The sequence below is a fragment of the Callithrix jacchus genome, chromosome X (assembly GCF_049354715.1).
Source record: "Callithrix jacchus isolate 240 chromosome X, calJac240_pri, whole genome shotgun sequence".
NCBI lineage: Eukaryota > Metazoa > Chordata > Mammalia > Primates > Cebidae > Callithrix > Callithrix jacchus.
This window is the reverse complement of record NC_133524.1, coordinates 9,385,533-9,411,161: the sequence shown is the minus strand read 5'-3', so window position 1 is coordinate 9,411,161 and position 25,629 is coordinate 9,385,533. Positions and strand designations below refer to the sequence as shown.

The window sequence follows — 25,629 nt, the reverse complement described above, 5'->3', positions numbered from 1 at the left end:
AGTCCTCTTATGTCTCTTGAAATTTTCATCCAAAGAACACTCTTTTCTTGTGGTGCCAGTAAAGCTCAGAATAGCAAACATTTAACCATCCACTGGTGCTTTCTCTTCCACATTGACCTTTCTCTTGTACTATTGTTCTTTTGACACAGCCCCAGGAGACTGCAAGAGAGGCTGGGAAACATAATCCACCTGTGGCCCCAGAAAGGAGAGGAAATAGCCTTGGGGAACATCAGCCAATAGTGACCACAGAGACCCACATGGATGGGATGGTTGAAGCAGTTGGCTGGGAACTCTGCTACACCGCTAAGTCAAATAGTAGCTCATCAGTGCCAGTTTTAGAGTGAAGGAGAAAAATGGAGGTCATTTGGGTACAGGCATGATTTGCCTTATCCTGAAAGCGCAATAGAGGCTAACATCACCATGTGCAGGATGGAGTTGGGAGAAAGCTTTCTTCCTGGAATACAGGAGACTTTGGGTGGTTTGCATGGGGTCTACTAGCCTCTCCCCATCCATCCTCTCCTCCACGCACTCTTACACACCTAGGAGTCCCGAGGGCCAGTGCAAGGCCATCCTATAGTGGCTTTCTGCTGGATATGAGGACTTCCAAACCTCAAACTCAGTTCTGCCACTGGGGAATGGTAATGGCAGAAGGGAACATTTTTCCTTCAGAGTGGGATGCGTTTTCCTCTCAGGCAAATCCTGTTCTGAGATTGGGGGACATTTTTTTCCCTCTTGATTGAGCTCAGATATGAGACTCAAGCTGATATTTAATTACTCTTTACCTTTGAAATTCCTTAATATAGTAACTATTTGCAGAGTACACCCACATTCTTGTTAAATGCAATTATAATTTTCTCCAGCTAGCTTCATCTGCAGAATGATCTCTTTCTTTGTAGCTTTCCTATGTCCTAGGCATCTTTACTCTTCTCAAATCTCTTTGAGTGCACCTGTCCTGGACCAGTATCCACAGTGTGAAGGGTTTTGGTTTTGTATACTGTGGACCGTGATTTATGGGTCACGTTTGAATTTACCTATTTTAAAATTTCACATTCCTTATGGTAATAGTAATAGTATTTTAGGTCCACTGATTTATTTTCCTATGGTTTTCTATGTCTTTTTAGATAAACCGACACTAGGTTGCTTGATTTTTATAGGTGAACTTGAAAAAGGTCAATACTTTTAGGATAAAAAAATCCCTCAAAACTGCCTTTTCTTAGATAAAGTATGTGTGGTTTGTGCATGTGTGCATGCATTTGGTAGATGGAACAGAGTAAAGAATACAGGAGACATCAAAGAAACAACTCCTAGATAATATGTCAGAGACAGATCGCCTTTGAAAGAGCAAGGTCGTATCCTTTCTGGAGCTTAGTAACACTGGAGTTTAGTAGAGATCCCTAGGGTCTTAGCAAGGAAGTGTCCACTTTCCTATTACTTTAGTTTCTCTTTGGGGATGAATTATAGCAAGAGTGGCTTTAGTGCATTCAGTAAGAGAGCAGGGCAAAACCGTTGGCTTCTCTGCCAAAGCCCCCTCCTGCAGCTCTTCTTGACGGGTTACAGTGGCCAAGTAGCATGCATCCCTGTGAGTTGCAGGGCAATGGTGGGGAAAGGATCCATAGGCTATCTTCCATTCCCTGTTCAGTGAATAGATTCTATGTTGTATTTGATGATAGAAATAGCCTAGTAACCTGGTGTCAATCCAGTCATGATGGGGAAACATGACAGAATTCTGGGCAGAATCCTGGCGGGAGGTGTTTTTGTTGCCTTATCATCGTGCCTTTAAAATGTTTGATACTGTGTTTCCCTTTAGAGTTGCTCCAATCACTTCAGGAAAGGAGCCCCATCCTAAATTCCCCCAGAGCCACAACTCCTCTCACCTTAGGGCGTACGTATGTACCCCAGTTAATTTGCCCCTGTTACTCCTGCTGCAAGCATGGATGACAGCACAACTTGTGACCTGAAAAGCCAGCTATCCACTTTTCACTACTAGGAAGAAAAAAGCTACAAATAATGCCACAATGACAGGTCTGGGGGCAGTTCCCCATCGGAATGTCATGTTATCAAAAGCTCAGGGTATATGTTGGGATGGAGGGAGAGCAAGTAAAGTCCTCGAAAAAGAAGCAGTTGACCTTTGCTACCTTCCCTGTAGCACTTGAGTGTCCTATGTATATTCTCAAAGTCCCTTTAGTCACATTCCATCCCACACAGGACTGCTAGAAGGGCACTTCTAAGTCATTCTCAGATGCCAAGCAGCATTTCTGACACACTCTGGGGCCAAATGCGCCTCCTTGGCTGCTGATATTTTTGTTGCCTTCACACAGATTAATTTAGCTCCAAACATTACTTCAGTGATAGTATAACTGTACTATCATGATTATTTATTCTTTGGGAACACAAGGAATGGTTTTCAAATATTTATGATGGAATTAGACCTAATGCCTCATAATTTATATGATAGTGATTTTGAGTAAAAGCTGTATGTTAACAAGTATTTAATAATTTCACAGTGTAGTCCACGATAATCTTTTGTTGGTACTTTTTTCGGTTTGCATTTTCCTGAAAAAAGATCCTGAGATCGAAATTTAGTGCAACTAGGTTTTGGGAGAGCTGGTCTTCTCAGAAACTACTGGGTGGCAAGGGGGAAAACAAGACAGGAAGGAGAGGGCACCCACCAAAGGGTCTGTCATTAAGCAGTTTCCACTTAGGGTAAATGGAGCTTATGGCCCCACAGGAACTCTAGAAATCAGGGTAGAGCATGCACCTACCCAAAGAGCAAAGGAACTAGGGCATTGATACACCAGCTTCCATCTGCCATTGGTTGAAGGCTGCTGGGGGGTGGAGCTTAATTCCCTAGCTCTTCCGGCCTGCAGGTGCACATTCCAGTCACTGAAAATGTTCCTTCAAGCCTAGTGGGGTCCTGGGCTTGACCTCCCTAAATCAACAGGAAACTGGTGGGTTAGCAACAATGTTCTCTGATAGTCACATTGCCAAGACTGGTGTCTTGGCCAGGACTGCCCCCATTTCCCACCAAAGGTGTGGAGGAGACAAAAGACTGTTCATAGAAACAGTGCACAACCCTCAGGTGATGACAAGTCAGGCAGTTAGCTAGCTACTCATAGGCTAAGGGGCTACAGATGGGACACAACTAGCATCTACTGCAACCCCTTATAATACAGCCCTCAATTTAAAGTTTTTTAAAAGTAGGAGAAGTGTTGAACAAGTCAAAGAATGACTCGTTTTTATAAGACAAACTACAAATGGAAGTAGGAGCTCTGCAAATGGATTTATAATGACTGGAGTGTTTGGAAAAAGCTCCTCAAGGAAGGGACATTTGACTTGTGCTTTGAATGAGAGAAAGACTTTTTTTCTGATTCAATACTGTATATTTTATTGGAGTATAACATGCCTACATAGTAAGCACTTGATAAATGTGCTGAATGACCAAATGACTCCCAGGATGAACTAATCAGCTGAAAGTCCAAACATGGGGGATTGGGCTGGTAAGTCACCTGGGCTTTGAATCAAACAGCTACATATGAAAGTTTGGTTGGAATAATAATTCCATATATTACATTTCTGTGGAATAAGTGAACCCCTCTCTAGGTCCTATTTCTACTATAATCACAGCAATCAGATAAAGTTGAAGAGTTTATTAGGAAAATTTGAGAGGCATAGACACCCCAAGTGACAGAAAGAAACAACTGAAAATGTTCCTTCAAGCCTAGTGGGGGCCTGGCCTTGACCTCCCCAAATTGATAGGAAACTGGTGGGTTAGCAATAACATTCTCTGGTAGTCACATTGCCAGGGCACGAGTGTCTTAGCTAGGACTTCCCCCCACTTCCCACCCAAGGTGTGGAGGAGAAAAAGACTGTTCATAGAAGTGGTACAGAAGCAATGAGAACTTTAAAGAAGGTCTGAGAGAGAAAGGAAAGACAGGGGTGGGCAGGACCTTCACAAAGGGTCCCATGCTTTTGACTGTGAATGTCTCAAATACATTGACTATGTATATGTATATCTATGAAACGTTACTGGAAAGGAAAAATACCGAATGTTGTTTCCAAGAGTTCCTCTAGACTTCTCCTCACATACCACATCGCATCCTCAGATGTATATGAAAGAACCCAAAGGCCACACTTTTGAAAAAAGAAAAACAGCAATAAGCCCTGTTGCTCTTTAAGGAGAAAGGAAGGAGCTAAAGGCTGCTGGGGCCTTTCTCAGGTGGCCTGTGTTCTGTAAAGCACCTTCCCAGCACAGCATGGCACTGTTCTAGGTAAGCATCTCACCTTTTATCACCCATGTTTCAATTGTACTCTGTTCTCTGTTCAAGGGCTGTCAATTTCTCCCTTAGTGTTGCAAATCTTGAACAAGACATATCAAATGAGTTGAGAAAGTCTGCAATTTTCTTGATGCTGCTGGTGATTTTCTCAGTGTACTCCCAGTTTGTCGAGTCTTACTGAATCTCCTACTGCACCAGATCCTCTTGTCCCACCATGGCGAATGTCTGAGGAAGACTGAAGCAAAGACTTTGGATCTGTGAAGGGAAGAAAGAGAAAATTCCATGCAGGAGAAATGGCAAGAGCAAGGAAAGGAAAATGAGTGGAGATCTGCTGATTTCTTACTGGGAAATATTAATAACTCTCCAAGGGTTTTCTGTGTTTCAGTATGTTCCATTTTATTCCAGCCTCTCTTTTCAAGGGTGTTTATGTCCATTACAGTTTGGGAGATGAGATAGTGTCTCTGTCTAGAGCATGCAGCAGATTCGTTTGCTTACCCTGCAGTATTATAGAGATAATGTTTCTCTCTAGGGCAGAGACCAGGCAGGTGTACTGCCTGTTATAAAATACTCAAGTTCTCTCTCCTATAATGTAATGCACTGTGTATGCAGGGGTCACATTGGCCTTTGCATTTCCTCTTGTCAATTGGAGATTGGGGAATAGGCTTAACTGATGATACTCTAGCTGCTGATACCACTGTGAGTAGTAGAGTCATTTGTCTCTGACTCAGGAGTTTCGTGTCTTCTGCCAGCAACCCTGAATCTGAGGCAAGCTAGCTTGTTTGCAAAAATTTCAGACCCTTCACAGTGGTTGACACTTCGAAGTATGATGCTCAAATAAATGATCTCATTCAAGCCTCACATCATCCCCATGAAGTAGGAATTATTATTGTGGTTCATGTTTTATATCTAAGGAACTTGAGATCCTGAAAGATTAAATAATGTGCCTGAAGTCACTGAGTTGGTAAACAAAGAAGCTAATGTCCAAAACTGGGGTATTCTGGCTTCAAAACTGTGTTTTCTTCACCACCCTAGCAGCCATGCAGTGATACCTTTGTTGGAGATACCCATTTGCACGTGAGGGTGGTGGATGTTGTAGCAAGGTGATCACCAACCCTGGTTGGAAGGGTTGTCTTGGGTAGAGGATGGCATGGAAAGGAAGATATCATGGAGTGGGCCAGGTCAAAGATAGCTTAAAATGACATATAACAGCCATAGAGGAGCAGCAGGAGTTTATTTAGTGAAATTATGTAATTTAAAAGAAGTACTGATACTTAATCTTATTTCTGAGTTGTCACTATGTTCTTCCTCTTTGCTCATCAGTCCAGGACTTAAATGATGAATGGGCTCTGAGCAGGTAGGAAGGGTGAAGGGGGTGCATTTCAGGTGAGGAAGACAGCATTAGGAAGACCAGAATGGTTTGGTTCTTCAGAGGTTGCAAATTAGTCTCTCTCTTGATCATCCATCCATCCATCCATCCATCCATCCATCCATCCATCCATCCAATCTGTCTATTTATCTATGTAATCTATCAATTTATCTAGCTATCTACTTACCTATGTAAAATCTTTAAAGGAACTTATTGCAAATTAAAACAAAATCATTGGCTGGGCGTGGTGGCTCACGCCTGTAATCCCAGCACTTTGGGAGACCTAGGTGGGCGGATCATGAGGTCAAGAGATCGACCTGACTGACATGGTGAAACCTGTCTTTATTAAAAATGCAAAAATTAGCTGGGCGTGGTGATGCGTGCCTGTAGTCCCATCTACTTGGGAGGCTGAGGCAGGAGAATTGCTTGAACCCAGGAGGCGGAGATTGCAGTGAGCCGAGATCGCGCCATTGCACTCCAGCCTGGCGCCTGGCGACAGAGTAAGACTCTGTCTCAAAAAACAAACAAACAAACAAATCATTTTGAGTCCAGTTGTGAGAATGTCTACTTTTTCTGTTTTCCCTCTACCAGCTTACTTTTGCTGCTTGCAAACTAACTACAGATACCAATCAGCTATTTACCCATGTTCTCTCTTATTTTTACAGCTATAAGCAGGCATTCATGTTGTCGTGAACTACACACTGAGTACTGGGTGAGTCAGAACAGGTACCTGTATGTGAGGTTGGGCTCTGTTGTCTACTTTCAATCTGACCCTGCTTCCCTGATTCCACCCTAGGTCCTGTTGACTATCAGGCAGAGATTGGCCCTTCCTAATTTTCTTGAGCAGCTCCCTAGGAAAGCAGAAATCTAGAACAACTTTGTTGGTTAGATGCTGAGTCTATCTTGGTCCCCAGAACAAAGGGTTTGAAGGATCTTAAATGATTTCTAAACCCTATTAAAAGTAATGGCAAAAACCACAATTACTTTTGCACCAGCCTAAAATACAAATCAGACACACACAGATCAAGGAATGCTCATGAATTTCAACTTTTGGAAGGACAGCTAGGACAGATCTCATCCAAACTAGACTTGCTGATGGGATTCTAGGACTCATTTCAAACACGGACGTAGGAAAACAGGCTCAAAACAAAAGAAAGGCCAAAACCCAATGCAGATAATTTATCAGAGCATAGTGGTGGCCTGGGATAAGAGAGGTGTGTGAGTAAGTCAGTCATTGGACACCAAAAAGGAAATACCACCTTGAATTCTTCCTTTGGTGATAGAACTGTGTAAAGGATGTCTCTTTTTCTTTGGTGCTCACATAACCACAAGATGTCTCAACAAATAAGACTAGCTTCCTTTTTCTCCTCTCCCAGAACACCATCTTTTTCCTTTGCTGTATCAGTGTGACACTGCAGCATCGAGTCAAAGGGAGAAGGAAAACTTCTGGCAGTCATGTTTTGTCTACCAAACATGTAGATACGTGGAACTGATCAACATTTTTACTTTTCATCAGGATGCTGGATATTGTGTGGACACTTGAAGAAGAAGAAAGAATTTAGCCATGATGGATTTACACTAAGATGTAAGCCCTTGCAATTCAAATGCCTCAAAAACCTGCTAACATTTGCGAGATCAGTACTGAGAAGGTACCTTTTTAAAACGATGAGAAGTATTGGAAATATTTGAGACTAACGCAAATACTTCAAATCTAGTGCTAAGGAATAATGTCCTCTATTTTATGAACAAAAGTAAAAGAGAAGTATAATCACATATTCAGCAATGTTTCAAAAAGTGTGATTTAGTTTAAATGAAAACATTGATAGGCATAATTGTCTGTTTAAATATTAACATATTTCAAGAATTATCTAATGTTAAATTTATATTGCCAGTGTAAATATAGATACAAACAGAGAATGCATGAAAAGATTGTTCTTACACTATAACTGAATGTCATAAATTGACATTTTAAAACCATTTATTCACCCTTATGATTACTGATAATCATTATATCTTAATCACATGTTATGTGTTGTCATTTAATGATGTTTATTCAAATATCTCTTGATTACTCCTGAGTGACCTAAAACCACTGATTTTCATCAGTCAATTTGTCTTCTTTGCAAAAAAGAGCAGAAATATTTCTAACACTTTGGAATGCTATTTAAAGTTTGATTAAAGTCTAAAAGCCAGCCAAATCATAGTTTCTCAAGTGGATCCAATATAATTTATTAATTTGCAATTTTAGAATCATTAAATTATTAAAATTGGTAGTTTAAAGCTCACTGTAGGATATGGTCACTTAGCAGATTTAGGTTTGTTTTTTTTGAGATGGAGTCTTGCTGTCACCCAGGCTGGAGTGCAATGGAGTGATCTCAGCTCACTGTAACCTCTGTCTCCTGGGTTCAAGGGATTCTCCTGCCTCACCCTCCTGAGTAGCTGGATTACAGGTATGTGTCACCACATCCAGCTAATTTTTGTATTTTTAGTAGAGATGGGGTTTTGCCATGTTGGCCAGTCTTGTTTCGAACTTCTGGCCTCAGGTGATCTGCCCACCTTGGCCTCCTAAAGTGTTGGGATTGCAGGCATGAGCCACTGCACCCGGCCAGCAGATTTAATTTTAACCAAACAACTACTCCCTTTGGGCACAGCACATAAATATTATTGAGCCCCTGCTCTGTGCCTTATGCTACCGTAGTTGAGTTAAGAAACAAAATGATTGTGAAGTAAAATTTTAAAAACATGGAATAACAGGACAGTAATGTATGCAGAGCAGTAGTGCTAAATTGTACCATTTGACCTCTTAGAATATATTGCACATTAATTATTATTAATATTGATTATTATTATATTATTGATAATATTGCACATTGATACTGTGGCTCTCAACCAAGGGCCATTTTATCCTCCAGGGGCTACTTGGCAGTTTCTGGAGACATTTATATTTGCCACAATTAGGAAGGGCGCTGCTGGAATGCACTGGGTAGAGGCCAGGGACACTACTCAACTTCCTGTAATGCACAGGACAGCTTCCTCTCACTCAACAAAGAATTATCCTGCAAAAATATCAGTAGCGCTGAGGGTGAGAAACCCTGGGCTAGGCAGAAGGAAAGAAGGCAGAAATTCTAGGCAGGGAAGAGGTTTGGATTCTGAGAATAAAGTGATCCTGAGTGACCATGGGGCCAGTCAGGAGACTTTCTGGTTTTGGAGAAATGTGGAGAAATAGAAGTAAGATCAGAAAGCATATGGGTCATTAGTAGAGACATTTTAATTTCTTATCTGACTTAATTTTGACTTTAGTTTTGGCAACATAATGCACTAGATATCAACAAGGATAAATAAATAACAAATATTTTTTAAGGCAGGTGTTTTAATCTGTTTGGTGCTCCTATAGCAGAATACCACAGGCTAGGTAGTTTATAAAGAGCAGAAATGTATTTTTACAGTTCTGGAGGCTGGGAAATCCAAGATCAAGTTGCTAGCATCTTGTTTGGGCCTTCTTAGTGTCATCACATGGTGGAAGGTGGAAAAGCAGGAGAGGAAGTCTATCTTCACATGGCAGAGAGTGGAAGAGCGAACCCACTCCCTAAAGCAGCCCTCTTTTTTAAGTGTGATTTCTTTTTTTTTCTTTCTTTTTATTTTTACTTTTAGTTTAGGTTCAGGGGTACATGTGCAAATTTGTTACATAGGTAAATTGCATGTCATGGGGTTTGGGATAAAAAGTTACTTCATCACCTGGGTAATAAGCATAGTACCTGATAGGTAGTTTTTCAATCCTTTCCTTCCTCTTATCTTCCATCTTCAAGTAGGCCCTGGTGTATACTTATTATTGTTATTTTTTTTCTGGGGCAGGATCTTGCTCTGTCACCCAGGCTGAGGTGCAGTGGCACAATCTCAGCTCACGGTAACCTCTGCCTCCCAGGTTCAAGCCATTCTCATGCCTTAGCCCCACAAGTAGCTGGTACTACAGGCATGCACCACCAAGCCCAGCTGATTTTTATATTTTTAGTAGAGACAGGGTTTTGCCATGTTGGCAAGGCTGGTCTTGAACTCCTGATCTCAGATGATCTGCCCACCTTGGCCTCCCAAAGTGTTGGGATTACAGGCATGAGCCACTCTGCCCCACCCCTGGTGCCTATTATTCCCTTCTTTGTGTCCATGTGTTCTCATCATTTAGCTTCCACTTATAAGTGAGAACATGCCATATTTGGTTTTCTCTTCCTGCATTAGTTCACTTAGAATAATGGCCTCCAGCTCCAACCATGTTGCTGCAAAGGACATCATTTCATTTTTTTAATTATTTTATTATATTCCATGATGTATATTTTCTTTATCCAGTCTACTGTTAATGGGCATTTAGGTTAATTCCATGTCATTGCTATTGTGAATAGTGCTGCAATGAACATACACATGCATTTGTCTTTATGGTAGAATGATTTGTATTCCTCTGGGAATATGCCCAATAATGGGATACTTAGGTCAAATTGTAATTCTGTTTTAGGTTCTTTGAGAAATTGCCACACTGCTTTCCACAATAGCTGAACTAATTTACATTCATACCAGCAGTATATAAGTGTTCCCTTTTCTCTGTAACCTTGCCAGAATCTATTTTTTTACTTTTTATTTATTTATTTTCTTTGAGACAGAGTCTTGCTCTGTAGCCCAGGCTAGAGTGCACTGGTGTGATCTTGGCTCACTGCAACCTCTGTCTCTCAGGTTCAAGTAATTCTCCTGCCTCAGCCTCCCAAGTAGCTGGTACTACAGGCCTGTGCCACCACACCCAGGTAATTTTTGTGTTTTTAGTAGAGATGGGGTTTCACAATGTTGGCCAGGCTGGTCTTGAACTCATGAGCTCATGTGAAGCGCTTGCCTTGGCCTCCTGGAGTGCTGGGATTACAGGCTTGAGCCACTGCACCTGGCCAGGATCTGTTTTTTCGTGTGTGTGACTTTTTAATAGTAGCCATTCTTACTGGTGTGAGATGGTATCTCATTGTGGTTTTGATTTGCATTTTTCTAATGATTAGTGATATTGAGCACTTTTTTTCATATGTTTATTGCCTGCCTGCATGTATATCTTCTTTTGGAGTGTCTGTTCATGTCCTTTGCCCATTTTTTAATGGGCTTGTTGGGTTTTTGCTTGTTAATATGTTTAGGTTTTTTATAGATTCTGGATATTAGACTTTTCCCGGATGGATAGTTTACAAATATTTTCTTCTATTCTGTAGATTGTCTGTTTACTTTGTTGATTGTTTCTTTTGTTATGTCCAAGCTCTTTAGTTTAATTAGATTCTATTTGTCAATTTTTGTTTTTGCCACAGTTGCTTTTGCCAAAACCCTTTTTATAGCAGCATTAATCCATTCATGAGGGTGGAGCGCCCCATGACCTAAACACCTTCTCACAGCTCCCTCCCCCTGACACTGTTGCATTGAGGATTCAGTTTCCAGCTATTTATTTTGGGGGGCACATTCAGACATAGCAGCAGGGCTCAGCTGACAAGAAATGCTCAGAGTTCAAAACCAGTAAGATAGCAAGGTAAGTTGGTTAGTGACAAAAAGTATGAGTGGTTCTGAGCAAAATGAGTATAAGACAATTCTTTGATGGCATCAGATTGCAGGAGTTCAAGGAGAAAGTGAATTGACAGTTCAGAGAATTGACAATAAAAGAAGAATACTGTTTTCTTGACACTCATACAACTTCTGATACCAATGTGTGGGTTTTTTTCCTTTGCATCAACCAATTCTCCAATTCTTGGTGGACACTGATGGGGTGTTCTATTACTTACTCTATTATAAATAACATTAACTGCCTGTAGTTGGCACAGGCCCTACAGGTTAAGGGCTGAGTTCCATAAGACTTTCCCTGACATCAGATGACAATTACAAGCCCCAGGTTGTCACCTGTGCTTCTGACCCACTGGCTATAAATTGGAGGTTCCTCCAATCACCTCCTCATGTTTGATAATTTAATATAATGGCTCACAACACTCAGGGAAACGTTTACTTATGTTTACTGGTTTATAATAAAGGATATTACAAAGGATACAAATGAACAGCCAGAAGGAAGAGATGCACAAGGTGAGGTGTAGGGGAGGGGAGTGGAGCTTTGTGCTCTCTCCAGGAGTGCTGTTCTCCCAGCTCTTTTATGTCCTCACTGGCCCAGAATCTCTCCTAATCCTTTAGTTTAAGGGTTTGTAGGGAGGCTTCATCATGTAAGCATGATTATTAACTCACTCTCCAGTCCCTCTCCTCTCTCAGGGTCAACTGCACGTCAATACATTAACCACATAAGGCAGTTTCTATTTTTTCCCATTTAACAGATGGAAAAAGTGAGTCTTACAAGTAGCTTGCATCTGAAGTTCCAGTGAGTGGGGTATGGATGTTTTCTGTGTAGCAGAGATAGGATTCAACTCAACCCCACTTCTCAGTATTGAACTCTAGGTTTTAAGACTCAGCTGTTGACTGCTGCTTTGCTCATTTGACAATGAATGTCTTAAAAGAAATTATCAGAGGGCATTATGTGCACAATAAACATTTCAATGGAGCTCTGAGATAACACAGGATGAATCATGGTCAGGAGAAAGATTACCTGATCATTTTTTTCTCTTTCTGAAGGTTTTCATTTCGTCGAATCATCAGGCTGAAAGAATCATATTCTTTCCCAAAATCAATTCACATAATTACTTGGAAAACAGCTTTTACAAATGCTGCTGGTTATAAAATACATGATTTCCTTCTTTTGAAAACTCCCCTTTGGTCTTGCTCTTTGCACTGTGCGTCAGGCGATGCTTGGCATTGCTGGAGTAAGATGCATTCGGGGCCCAGGGCTCCATGCACATTCTGAGGATGTTGTGGTTTAGTCACGCCTGTTTAATCAGGCAATCATTTTCCTGATGAGCTGTGAGAATTGCTAAGAGCAGAGCTGTGTGATGGATTGGAGAGAGTTGCATTGTTCTTCAGACAAATGGCAAACATATATTTTTACAACTGGGAAATAAAAATGGTAATAATCAGACAGAAAAGAGGAATACAGCCTATTCAGGCAAAATCATTTTTAAAAGCTTACAATAATACAAATAAAAGTCTTTGTATTTTTCCCATAACATTTTTTATATCGCAGCAATGAGAAGGTTTAGCTTCTCTCAGAGAGTAGTGAGGACAGTGTAATGACATGAAAATTATCTCTTACAAATAAATGTACAATGGGCTGAGGTTTTTCCGAGCTCTCTGACAGAGAGGAGACGCCTATTGGTCAGGGAAGCTAAAGGCTTCTCTCAGTACATCTACCCACCCCATGGACAAAACCTTAGCTCCTTGTGAACTCGCCTTCCTTAGTTATAAAATGTCCTGAGTAGTGTTTGCTCCTGTCTCTGTGATTCGGAAGGTCAGATGGGAGTGCTTTGACGATGATGATGATGATAATGATGATAGCAACAATATCATCACCAGCATTTTGCCATGTTATTTTCACAATGGTGTATGGCAGAGTTCAGCAAACTAACAGACAGTAGGGCTGTTACTTATTTCCGTAAATAAAACTGTATTAGAACATAGTCATACCAGTTGTTTTGTACTGTCCATGTCTGCTTTCACATGACCACAGCAGAGGGGAGTAGTTGTGACAGAGACCCTAGGGCTCCCAAAGCCCAATGTTAAACACAACGTTAAACACCAAATTACTCTTTACAAAAAGCGTTTGTCTCTATAGGAGGCCAGGTAGATGTCTGGATTTCCTAGATAAGTTCAGAAAAGTTTCCTCACTTCTTCAGGATCTGGCAAGTTAGAAGTATTGATATCTAATCTCAAATTTAGCTACCTAGTGATTCTTAGTTGTGTGTGTGTGTATGCATGCATGTTTCACTATGGTCTACTTTGACAGAAAGAAAAGACGGTATTCATTCTCTCATCTCTACTACCAACTCTTACTTTCCAGTAGTAAGCAAACCAACTGGCAACCCTACTCCATATCCCTAAAAACTAATCACTGGGTGCCAATTGTGAGAATATTTTTGGGGATTATGTGCATGTCTGCTACAGCCATCAGAATTTGAATGATTCCCATTGGAACCATGGTATATAAATACAACTTAAAACCAAATCACTGGAAAATTATAGGCCAAAATATGATTGATTATATTGTCCTCAGGTCCATTGAATGACTCTCAGTAAACAAAATTGATAATGATGAAGCCAGTTATAAAATATAAATAATCAAAGTTGAGAGTAACAACAATTAAAACCATCCCACAGTCAAGGCAATGCTGATGATGCTGTGATAACAAGCATCCTTCCTATAGTCTAGGAGATACCAAGTATCTGTAGGCATGAGATGGAAGTATCTTGTGATATTGCCATGGGATGTTTGGCAGCAGAGTCTGAGTAGAAAACTGAATTAGAGTCTTCCATAAAATTAAGTAATGTGCTAATTTTAGTTTGGTAACTCTTAATAACTCAATCAATTACTAGTTGTAGCCCTTAGTCATACATTAGAAAATGAAAGTCTATAAAATTGCACATAATTTGCTTTGATAACATTGCATTTCTGGATCTCCCACCAGGAGGCACTTCAGTTAACTTCAGTGGATTGCAGATGACACTTTGATGATATGCCATAGAACCCAAATTTCTAAGGAGGCTGACTTAGAAGCCATGGAAAATGGCATTAGTCAATTCTTCTTTCACCTTCTAGGTGATATTTTTTGAGGCTTTCCAGTAACAAGACATGGTTACATCCTAATAGCACTTTTTCTTTAAGAGTCAGGATCTTGCTCTTTTACCCAGGCTGGAGTATAGTGGTGTGATCATGGCTAACTGCAGCCTCAAACTCCCGGGCTCAAGCTATCCTCCTGCCTCAGCCTCCCAAGTAGCTGTGACTACAGGCATGCATAACCACAGCCAGCTAATTTTTAAAAATGTTCTTGGGGACATGGGTCTGGCTATGTGGCCCATGCTGATCTGAAACTCCTGGTCTCAGGGATCCTCCCATCTCAGCCTCCCAAAGTACTGGGATTACAGGTGTGAGCCACTACATCCCTCCCCTAGCAGTACTATTATTTGGACTTTGTGGATGAGCAAAGAAAGGCAGAGAAAGGATAAATACATGCCCAAGGTTATACTGCTGTTAAATAGCAGAGCAAGGGTTTGAACCTAGGGTTTCCCTCAGGAGCTGTGCTCTTTGTCCTTTGTCCCTGGAATCCTGAAATCCACAGGACTCATAAAGCCCTTGAACCTCTGACATTGCCACCAGAATTGTGTGTGTAGGGATATTGCCATGGTTTAATGAAGGTGTCCCCTTTAAAATTTAAGTTGAAACTTAATCCCCAATACATGGTATTAAGAGGGGTGGCTTTTGGGAAGGAAGTCACGAGGGCTTCACCCTCACGGACAAGATTAGCACCCTTTTAAAGGGCTCAAGGTTGAAGAAGCACTGTTTTGCTCTTCCATCCTTTCTGACATGTAAGGACACAGTGAACCTCCCCTCCAAAGGGTACAGCAACAAGGCACCATCTTGGAAGCAGAGAGCAGCCCTTACCAGATGCTGAACCTATTGGTGCCTTGATCTTGGACTCCCCAGCCTCCAGAACCATAAGAAATAAACTTGTATTATTTATAAATTACCTAGTCTCAGGTATGCTGTTATAGAAGCACAGATGGACTAAGCCAGTATTTGTGGTCTTGTTTTTGTTTAAACCTTTTCAAATAGAGTTATAGCTTGCATCATATTCTCAAAGGAGTACATCACCCTAAAAAGGTAAAAAAAAAAACTACATGAGAGATATTTTACTCAAAGGTTTTGGAACAGAAGAGATGGTAAGTAAATAAGGAATTATTTGAAGGATCATGTCTTTCTAGACAGTCCAGATGTCACAAGAACAAGCTTTGAGGGAGGAAAAATGATTCATAGAGATGGTGTTTATCAATGATTTCACCTTTAAATGAAAAGGAAGTTTAAAGTGTGATCAGCAAAACTTAAACAGTGAGGTACAGAAATACAGAAAAATACACTTATTTTTCCATTAATTTAGTACTTACAAATGGGAGAAAAATTAGAATGCCTGAAACCTAGCTGAATTGTTAAGGAGATGAAATTCCAAGACATTATTTTTACACTCTTTTCATGGTTTTCTGTTTCTCCACATTGTCATTGCATTATGAATTTCATAGTTATTTAGGTTTATCTTTCTTAAAGAAAAATTATAAGATTTTTTGTGCCACATGTAATATAAACCTGTTCTAGTCCTTGGGAATTAATTACTTTTTTTTTTTTTAAAGTGAAAGAATCTTTATGTTTCTAGAACTGGAAAGGATCACAGAGATCTTTGATTGATGACTTCACTCTTCAAGGTGATGGATATGTTAATTAGCTTTATGGTGGCAAACGTTTCATAATGTATATCAAAACATCACATTGTATACCTTAAATACATACACTTTTTATTTGTCAATTATACCTCAAGAAAGCTGGAACAATTTATTTTTAAATTTACATAATGTAAAATCAACTTTTGGTGATATACAATTCTGTGGGTTTAAAAAATGCATAGATTAATATATCCAACACCACAGTGATGACACAGAGCAGTTACAACATCTCCTAAAATTTCCTTATGCTCCTGCTTTTTAGTCAGCCTCTCTCCCTGCCCCAGTCCTTAGCAACCTCTGATCTGTTTTTCATTCCTTCAATTCTGCCTTTCCCCAGAACGTCATATACGTGGAAGCATGCACTATGGAGGTTTTTGAGGTTGGTTGCTTTCACTCAGCATTGTGCCCTTGAGAGCCACTTAATTTGATGCATGTATCAATCATTTGTTCCTTTTGATGACTGCTTAATGTTCCATTGTATGGATGCATAATAGTCCATTGCATCGATGTGCTATAATTGATGAACAATTGGGTGTCTTCTAGCTTTGGGAGACTAAACCTGCTGTAAACATTTATGTACAGGTTTTTCTGTAAATGTCCTTTTTGATTTATCTTGGATAAATACCTAGGAGTGGTACTGCTGAGTATGTGGTATTGGTTAAGCGTATGTTCAACTTTATAAGAAACTGCCAAACTGTTTTCTAAAGTGGTTGTGCCGTTTTGCATTTTGTATACCAGTAATGCATGAGATTTCTAGTTGCTCAATATCCTTTCCAATCTGGTATTGTCATGTTTTTTAAATTAAAGTTTTAGCCATTCTAATAGATGCACAGTGCCATCTCACTGTGCTTTTTAGGAAACTGAATATCCCTGATGGTTAATGATCCTAGGCATCTTTAGGTATTTATTTTTGTTCCTATTGTTGGGTTTTGAGAGTTAAAGATATGCATTCTAGATATAAGTCCTTTGTCAGTTTTGTGATTTGCAAATATTTTCTACCCATCTCTGCAGCTTGCCTTTTCTTAATGGCAGTACTCCCGTCTTATCTAAGAAGAAATTGACACATCGACAGCTTTTGTTGGCTCTGCCGTAAACTGACTGCATGTGACATTGGCTAAGTCACTTAATTTATTCTGTGCTTCTGTTTCCTATTTCATAAAACAAGTGTGGAATGAGAATATTTCTGAGATTCTCTCCAGCCAGAATAGTCAATAAGAGACTGGCCCAAGTTCACCCAGTTAATGAGTAGCAGAGTTGGGCTGGAGCTTGGGCTGCTTCCCACGCTGTTGCTTTCGTTTACAATGTAATTATTCTCGATTTCTTAAATCTAATTTTTAAAATTAGGTATTTCATTTACATGCTTCAAAATTTAAAAGTATAAAAGAATATTCTGTTAAAAAACCTCCCTGTCACCCTGAACAAGCAATACATGTTCTGAAGCTTTTAAAAATATCTATGAGCACATTTTTATGTGTTGTGTATATGTGTATGTGTGTTTTCTTTCTCTCCTTTTTAAAGTGAATTATACACTGCAGCTTTCTTTTTTTCTGCTGATAGAAATGCAAGTTAAAATTACATGGTGATTCATTTTTTCCATTATTATGTTTGTAGTTGAGGATATTTGTATGGCACTAAAAACCATTTGTCTTCTGTTGAATTATTTGTTCATATTGTTTTCCTTTTTTTTCTATTGGGTTGCTGGCATTATAGCTATAAGCTACTTATTTATTATAGAAATTAACTTTATGAGAGCTCACAATCTTCCCCCAGTTTGCCTTCTGTCTTTTGAGTTTGCTTACTGTGGTTTTGTTTGAAGAGTTCTGACGTTTTTGTGGTTGAATTCATCAGTCTGTTATCATGTCTGGCATTTGGGTCATAGTTGAAAGGACTTTTCCCCCTTAATATTAACAGAGGAATGATCCCATGGTTTCTTTAATTTATCACTGAATTCTACATATTTATATATATGTAAATATTTGATCAATTGGGAACTTATCGTGGCATAAGGTGTGAGGCATAGAACCAAATATATTCTTCCAGAGGCAGCTCATTTCTCTCACAACTATTACATAATCCCGTTCTTCTCTTCTGACCTTGTTTGCCACTTACAACATACACTAAATTTCCATATGGGAGGTTCTATTTCTGAATTTTATACTACGTTCCATTGATCTTTCTTTCTACTTAAGTTAAATATTGAAGTTTTATTTGTGTTTCAGCATGTTACATACAGGGCTAGCCTTCCTTCATTATTGTTTTAATTTCTTCGGAATTCTTCCAACATTTTATTATACATTTTCTTAAGCGTATGGAAATGTTGAAAGAATTTTACAGTGAACACTCATTACACACTACCTGTATCTATCCATCTATTCGGCTCTCTGTACACCAATCCATCTTAGTTTCTGATGTGTTTCGAAGTAAATTGGAGATACCGGTGTACATCCCACCAAGTACTTCAGCATGCACATCATGAAGTAAAGTTTAGTATTTACAGCATTTTTGATTTTCAGCTAAATTTCACATGCAATGAAATGCACAAATCTTAAATGAATGTTCGCTGGGTCTGGACAAAAGCATATGCTTATCAAAACACAGAATATTAAATCACCCCAGAAGTTTCCTCATACCTCTTGTCAGTTAATCCCCATGCTCACTCCCTCAGAGCCTACCACTGTTCTAACCTTTTTACCACCACAGATTTAGTTATTTGTTCTAGAACTTTGGTATGCACTCTTTTTGTGGCCACCTTCTTTTGTTCACTAAGCATAATTTTTGCGACTTCTCCATGTTGTTGCTTTTTACTGGTGAGTGCTATTCCATTACATGACTATACTATGTTTGGTTTCTCTGTGTTCCTATTAATCAATACCTGGGTTGTTTGCAGGTTTTGGCTCTTATGAATAAAGCTGTTATGAACACTCTTGCACAGCTTTTTCTTGTGGTCCCTTATGTTTTGTTTTCCCTTTTCTATGGCATGGGATGGAGCAAATACCTATGAGTGGAACTGCTGGATGATACAGTTTGGATATGTGTCCTGCCCAGATGTCATACCGATTTGTAATCCTCAGTGCTGGAAGTGGGACCTGGTGGGAGGTGTTTGGATCATGGGGGCGAATCCTCCATATCTTGGTGCTGTCTTCATGATAGTGAGTGAGTTTTCACTGGATCTGGTTGGTTATGAGTGTGTGGCACTTGCGGCCCCCCGTCCCCTATGCTCCTGCTCTGGCCATGTGTTGTGCATGCTCCTGCTTTACTTTCCACTGTGAGTTAAAGCCCCCTGAGGCCTCCCCAGAAGCAGATGCTGGAGCCATGCTTCCTGTACAGCCTGCAGAGCTGTGAGCCAACTAAACTTCTTTTCTTATAAATTGCCCAGTTGCAGGTATTTTTTCATAGCAATGCAAGAACACCCTAATACAATGGGTCATGGTTTTTAGCTTTTTAAGAAACTCATACTTTTTTCCAAACTAGTTGGACCATTTTACACTCTCATCAGCACGCATGCGTGAGATTCGAGTTGCTCCAGTTCCTCAACATCATTTGGTATTGTCAGTCTTCAATTTTTGTCATCTGGTGGGTATATGGTGGTATCACGTTGTGGTTTTATTTTGCATTTTCCTGATGACTAATGAGGTTCAACAATTTTCATATGCTTACTGGTCCTTGGAATATATATATATATATTTTTTTTTTTTGAGACAGAGTCTCACTCTGTCACGCAGGTTGGAGTGCAATGGTACAGTCTAGACTCACTGCACCCCCCACCTCCTGGGATCAAGGGATTCTTCTGCCTCAGCTTTTCAAGTAACTAGGACTACAGGCACCCACCACCACACCTGGATGATTTTTGTAATTTTTACTAGAGATGGGGTTTCACCATGTTAGCCAGGCTGGTCTCGAACTCCTGACCTCATGTAATCCACTCACGTTAACCTGCTGAAGTGCTGGGATTACAGGCTTGAGCCACCGTGTCTGACCAATTTATGTTTTATTTCTGGGATTCTGTGTGTGTGTGTGTGTGTGTGTAAAAAAGGCATGACCATATACAAAGAGAGCTGGCTTTTTCCTTTGACCCAGGGTTTTACATATAAATTTCTTTTTTCTTTTCTTTTTTTTTTTTAATTTGAGACAGAGTCTCACTCTGTCCCCTGGGCTGGAGTGCAGTGGTGCGATCTCTGCTCACTGCAAATTCCACTTCCTGGATTCAAGTGATCCTTCTGCCTCAGCCTCCCAAGTAGCTGGTATTACATGCACCCACCATCACACCCGGCTAATTATTGTATTTTTAGTATAGACAGGGTTTCACTATGTTGGCCAGGTTGGTCTTGAACTCCTGACCTCTGGTGATCTGCCCACCTCAGCCTCGCAAAGTGCTGGGATTACAGGCGTGAGCCACCACACCTGGTCATGTATAATTTTTTTTTTCTAAGACAACAAGGGCTAGTTTTTCAAATTTCTTTGCAAACAACTTAAATTTCTCCTTTTCTGGGTACCATAGAGACAGAACAATGCTTGCAAATATAATTCATTTAATTCATTTTTTCTGCTTCTCGAACCTACTTGGGTGCAGGAGGCTTCCACTGCAGCTGCTTCACCCTGACTTCTATTCTTGCAAACACATGATTAAAGTTGTGTGCCTCTGGCTGCGCCCCTTGTATTTGGGAAGCGAGCTTCTGCTGCTCTTTGCCAAATCTCCAGCTGCTGTGGGATCCCCATGGTGTTTGTTTATCTCTGTCTCCTCTGCAACACACCCTGATCAATCTCCACTGATATTTGTAGTCATTTTGACACTTTGAGGTCTGGGGTTTTAACTTTCTTCTTGTTTTACTAAAAATGAATTAAAGAAAATCTTTTTCTTCTCCTTTATTGCTTCTGTATTTCCAAGAAGAAAATGGTAGAAATGCTGAGTTTACATTTCATGTGAAAACTTGAGTCCTACTCAGAAATGTTGGATTGTCCAACATTTCTAACAACACTTAGAAATCAAGTTATTTTGTTTGATTATCTGAGATTTTAATCAGTCTTTTCTTCTTTTTCGAAGAATGGTATACTTCCTACTATACTCATTATAACTAGATTGGCTGGTGAAATAAATGGCCTTTAAGATTGGCCTCAATGTTTTTGAAAATTAGGGAATGGTTTAATAACAATATTTAAACACCGTTATCCATTACCATTTTGGTACTTAATAACTGTTAGGCATCATGGTATTCTCATTGCCAACATACTTTATTTTTCTTTCTTAAAAGTATATTTTATTGGTACATAATAGTTGTACATATTTTCATACTTAATATTAAAATGCTGACCATACCTTTGCTTGGTGTTTCGTTGTTGATGAATTCTAGATGGATGATGTAGTCTCTTTTATATCTGCAGGCAGATGGAGTTATTGTTATGGTGTTTAGGACAAGCCAATTGTGTTAAAGCATGTGACACACCTAATTTCAGAAACCAGAGGGGAAATCACCACTTATTCAAGTTCAAGGTAAGCATGTGAAACTCATTGTCTGGCATTATTTTCTATATCAAAGCATTTGCCAGTGGAGTTAAGGGGAGGCTTACATATCATGGCAACAAACTCAGAATTCCCTTAAAACTGAAGTTAGAATGAGTGTGGAAGAGCTTTGGTTTTCCATATACCAAATTCACTGTGATAACTCCTTGTGAGCAGAGATTTTAGCCCCTTATTGATCATCATTCAGCATACTTCTTTGATATTCGTTTATCCTCCTACAGATGAGTTGGGGAAAATTTTGTATTTTCTTTCATGGAGGTGACATAGCACTTTGGTGAAAACATTTTTTTCCCTTTCAGGTGTAAATACTGGTTTTAGTGATGACTTAATCACATTTGGAAGGTATTCCAAGGAAATAGAATTGGGAGTACAGGGAGGAGAAATCTACATCTTATCCCTATGATAAGGCAGGCCCTATGCATATGTTGACTGCAAGATTTGAAGATTATCATGAAGAAATATTCCCCCAACTCCACCATCTGAATCACTGAATCATGGTTATGCTTCTAGGCTTTTGAAGGACTGTGTCTTCAAGAGGCCCTTGTTAAAATGCAAATACCTCCAAAGTGGGTGGCCTTTTAAGCTTATATGGGTTATTACTCCTCAGTGGGTATTATCACACCTTGCCAAGATTCTCAGGTAATAGAATTTGAGAACCCAGGGTATAGACAAGTGGACAATGATGCCAAGAGGCAGGAAGGGTGCACAAACTAAGAACATCATGGATGGTTTTAACTGGACCCAGTGCATGGGATCTAGGTGAGAAAACAGGATTTTCTGTTAATTCAAGACTTGCCCAACTTAGCTGATTCTCTCTCTCAGAATTCCTATTTGTGGCTTTGACCACACTCATTGGGTAAGAGTCTGCATAGTTTGAGGACAAAAGTGTGGCACATTGGGATGAAAGCAATCCTAGAAGATAGAACTCTGGGAGTTCTTGGTCCAGCTTCAACATGCAATGGCTGAGCAACCTTGACCTCTTGGTAGAGTGGAGATGAATGTACCTCCCGAGTAGCCCACAGACTGCTATTAATATCCTATAAAATAATAAGCAGCATGGTATAGCTCTTAGTTTGACCCTTATATTTATAGCTCTATTCTTGGAACCCTCATCCCAGCCTTGATAGCCGACAATCAATCATCCCAAAGTCAATGCCTCCATGGCATTCATTGTTATATCTATGTACCTTCCTCCCTAGTTACTCAAACTCAAAATTGGAGTCATCTTTATTTCCTATTTCTGATGTTCACTTGGCATGCTGTCTACTCGACACAGTACTACCGCCCTGGTGGTTCATGATTATACATTTAGGTTAATTACATGTTGTCTGGCCATTTATTCTCTTTCTGATCCACCTCATGTACATGTCTAAAATGTTCTCCTTATACTTCTCTCTCTTTCCATACCATTCCCTGGCTCCCGGTTGCCTGTGGGATAAAGTTCTCTGTTCCCATCCTGGTTGTTAAGGCCCATCACAAAGAAGTTTGCCCAGTTGCTACACCCTCCCCAACATAAATGCAAAACCTTGACAAGTCAGCTCATATGACTGTCTCAGTCACAAGTATCATACTTATTTCAGCTCTGAGCACTAGCTCACTCTGCTCCCCACTTCTGTGTCTTGCATAACATGCTTTTTTTGTTGGTTTAAGTTCTACTTGTATTTCCATGCCCAAGTACGGCACCTCACTGATTCTGATTTCGACTGTGAACTCTCATTTGGAATATACCTGTGCGTTCTCATGTTTCAATATGTAATATTTTCAATTGTCTGTCTTGCCTTTTAAAGTGGATCCTTAAGACAGTACCTGTGGCCTTTTCTCTATCATCCAGCCCTGTCCATGTTGTGCTGTGCTTAGAAGGGTTGCTAGTCTAATGAAGAGTCGGTTTAACAGATTTGTCTAATTTTAATGCTCTTTTCAGTTTTATTCTTCTTAATGAGCAAAATACTGTGCTTGACTCTCCTTGGAAATAGAATATTTCCTTGCTGTTGAAAGCCCTGTTTCTGTGCCTTCTAGTTTTTGAATTTGTCCACTTGGACAGTTTGCTAAGGGGTCAATTCCTAACCATTTGGGCATAAAGGAAAATGCATCTCCGTGCTCCATTTGCTTCATCCAGCTTGGTTTTATAATCAACAGAAATAGGGAAACTTTAATTTGTACTTCATATATCTTTGATCTGATTACATAACTTGACACTTTTATGTACCTTATATGAATAAAACAAATAGGTGCTTTTTGAATTTGAATGTACTTTTAGATTAACTGCTTATCAGAATGTGGGTTACATGGATAGAGCAGCACATCATCAAGGAAACAGGAGGAACCCCCAGCCCAGTGTTGTCCAAAAGGAAAGGCAGAGCAGCCACATATGTATTTTACATTTTCTAGTATACATTAAAATAGTATAAAGTAAGAGACGAAATTAATTTTAATAACATGTTTTATTTAATCCTCATATCCAACCTATTATTTGAATATAAAATTTCATTCTAAAATATTAAGGTATCCTACATCCTTTTTTCACACTAAGTCTGAAACCTGGCGTGTATTTTTCACTTAGAGTGCATCTCAATGCGAACTGACATTTTAAGGGTTTGATAGCCATATATGGTTGGTGCCTGCATTGAATGGCATAGATCTAGAAATTATATCTGTTAACCTATAAGGTAGGACTTCTCAATCACCAACACTACTGAAATTCGGGCCAGGTAATTCTTTGTGGTGGCAGGGGGCTGTCTTCTGTATTGTAGGATGTTTAGCGGCATCCCTGGCTTCTACCCACTAGATGCCAGTAGCACTGCTCTTCAAGGATACAGTAACCAAGATGTCTCCAGACATTCCCAAATGAGAAGTGCTGCTACAAGGAATAGTCGCAGATGTCATGATAAACTATCTTCTGTTGTGCTTGTTAAAAGTCATTGATAGCCTGAGTGTGGTGGCTCAAGCCTAAAATCTCAGCACTTTGGGAGGCCAAGGTGGGAGGATCACTTGAGCCCAAGAGTTCAAGATTAGCTTGGGCAACATAGTGAGACCCCCATCTCTACAAATAATTAAAAACATAACCAGGTGTAGTTCCAGAAACTTAGGAGGCTGAGGTGGGAGGATGGCTTGAGCCTGAGAAGTCAAGGCTGCAATGAGCCATGGTCACACCACTGCACTCTAGCCTGGGCAGCAGAGCTGGTTCTGCCTTCTGAAAAAGCCAGTTGGTGGTGATGGATTAGTTATTGATTGGAAGGCACACTGGATTGTTGCAGTCCTCTTGCCAGCTCCTTTCAAAGTGTGTTGGATTATCATATTGAAAGTCTAGGTAAATACTTTAAAAACTAGAAATGCTCTTTCTGAGAATCACTGTCATAGTGAATTTAATATTCATCAAACTTATTGTAATGCGTTGGGAAAATGAATATATTCTTTTTGAGAAAAGGAAGATCATTGGTTTAGTTTTGATTAATGGATTTATGATGAAGTGCTTATTTTCAGTGATGGCACTATATAAACAAGTCTGTCAAATGTAGTCTAGCTCCCTGACATTCTACACAAAGAACTGTGAAAGACAAATGTACACTGTATTTGTATTATCAGGCAGCCATGGGTTTGTTACAAGCAATTTACTTAAGAATGAGCATTCAGTCATCCTGGAACATTTTATTCTGGAGCTTTGTTAGGGGTGAGCCTGAGAAGGAAAGTTATCATCTTGAATGAAACAGAATTTCAATTTGGAGTAGTCAGTCTCCTATTGGATGACAATGTTCCTTAAATGTTAAAAAATATATCCTGACCCACAAAGGGCTCCCGCTACAATTTCTAGGTTATTTCTGGTCTGTATAATGCATTTTTTGTGCTACAAAAATCCCAGAGAAAATCAGATGATCTGCAGATGAATGGGCAGATGGTGCAGATTGAGTCAGAGCTCACGTGTTTGATTTGAACTTGTAACTCTCCATGAGCAGAGCTTACACTTAGTTTTATTTTTTAAATAGAAAACAAGTGGGGAAAGAGAAAATGTCAGCAGGTAGGAGACGTCTACATAGTATGGTTGGTATTAGTATGTCATGAAGGATGGGCTACAATGTTTAAATCAGTCATCCAGCAGACATTTACTGAGTTTTCCT

At 39.7% G+C, this 25,629-nt stretch overlaps 1 long non-coding RNA gene and 1 pseudogene across 4 annotated transcripts in view; one reads left to right on the top strand and one right to left on the bottom strand.

Moving 5' to 3' along the window:
• Positions 1–25,629, top strand: part of LOC108589886 (uncharacterized) — a 269,914-nt gene that overhangs the window by 123,245 nt on the left and 121,040 nt on the right. For 3 of the 4 annotated variants that reach the window (XR_013531725.1, XR_013531723.1, XR_008478835.2), the window contains exons 3-6: positions 6,306–6,352; positions 7,157–7,225; positions 15,910–19,152; positions 21,379–21,487. This is a non-coding gene — a long non-coding RNA (uncharacterized LOC108589886). The remainder of the gene's footprint in view (positions 1–6,305; positions 6,353–7,156; positions 7,226–15,909; positions 19,153–21,378; positions 21,488–25,629) is intronic. The other variant, XR_013531724.1, reaches the window with a different exon arrangement.
• LOC108589885 (putative protein BRICK1 pseudogene) lies at positions 4,265–4,490 on the bottom strand (annotated as a pseudogene).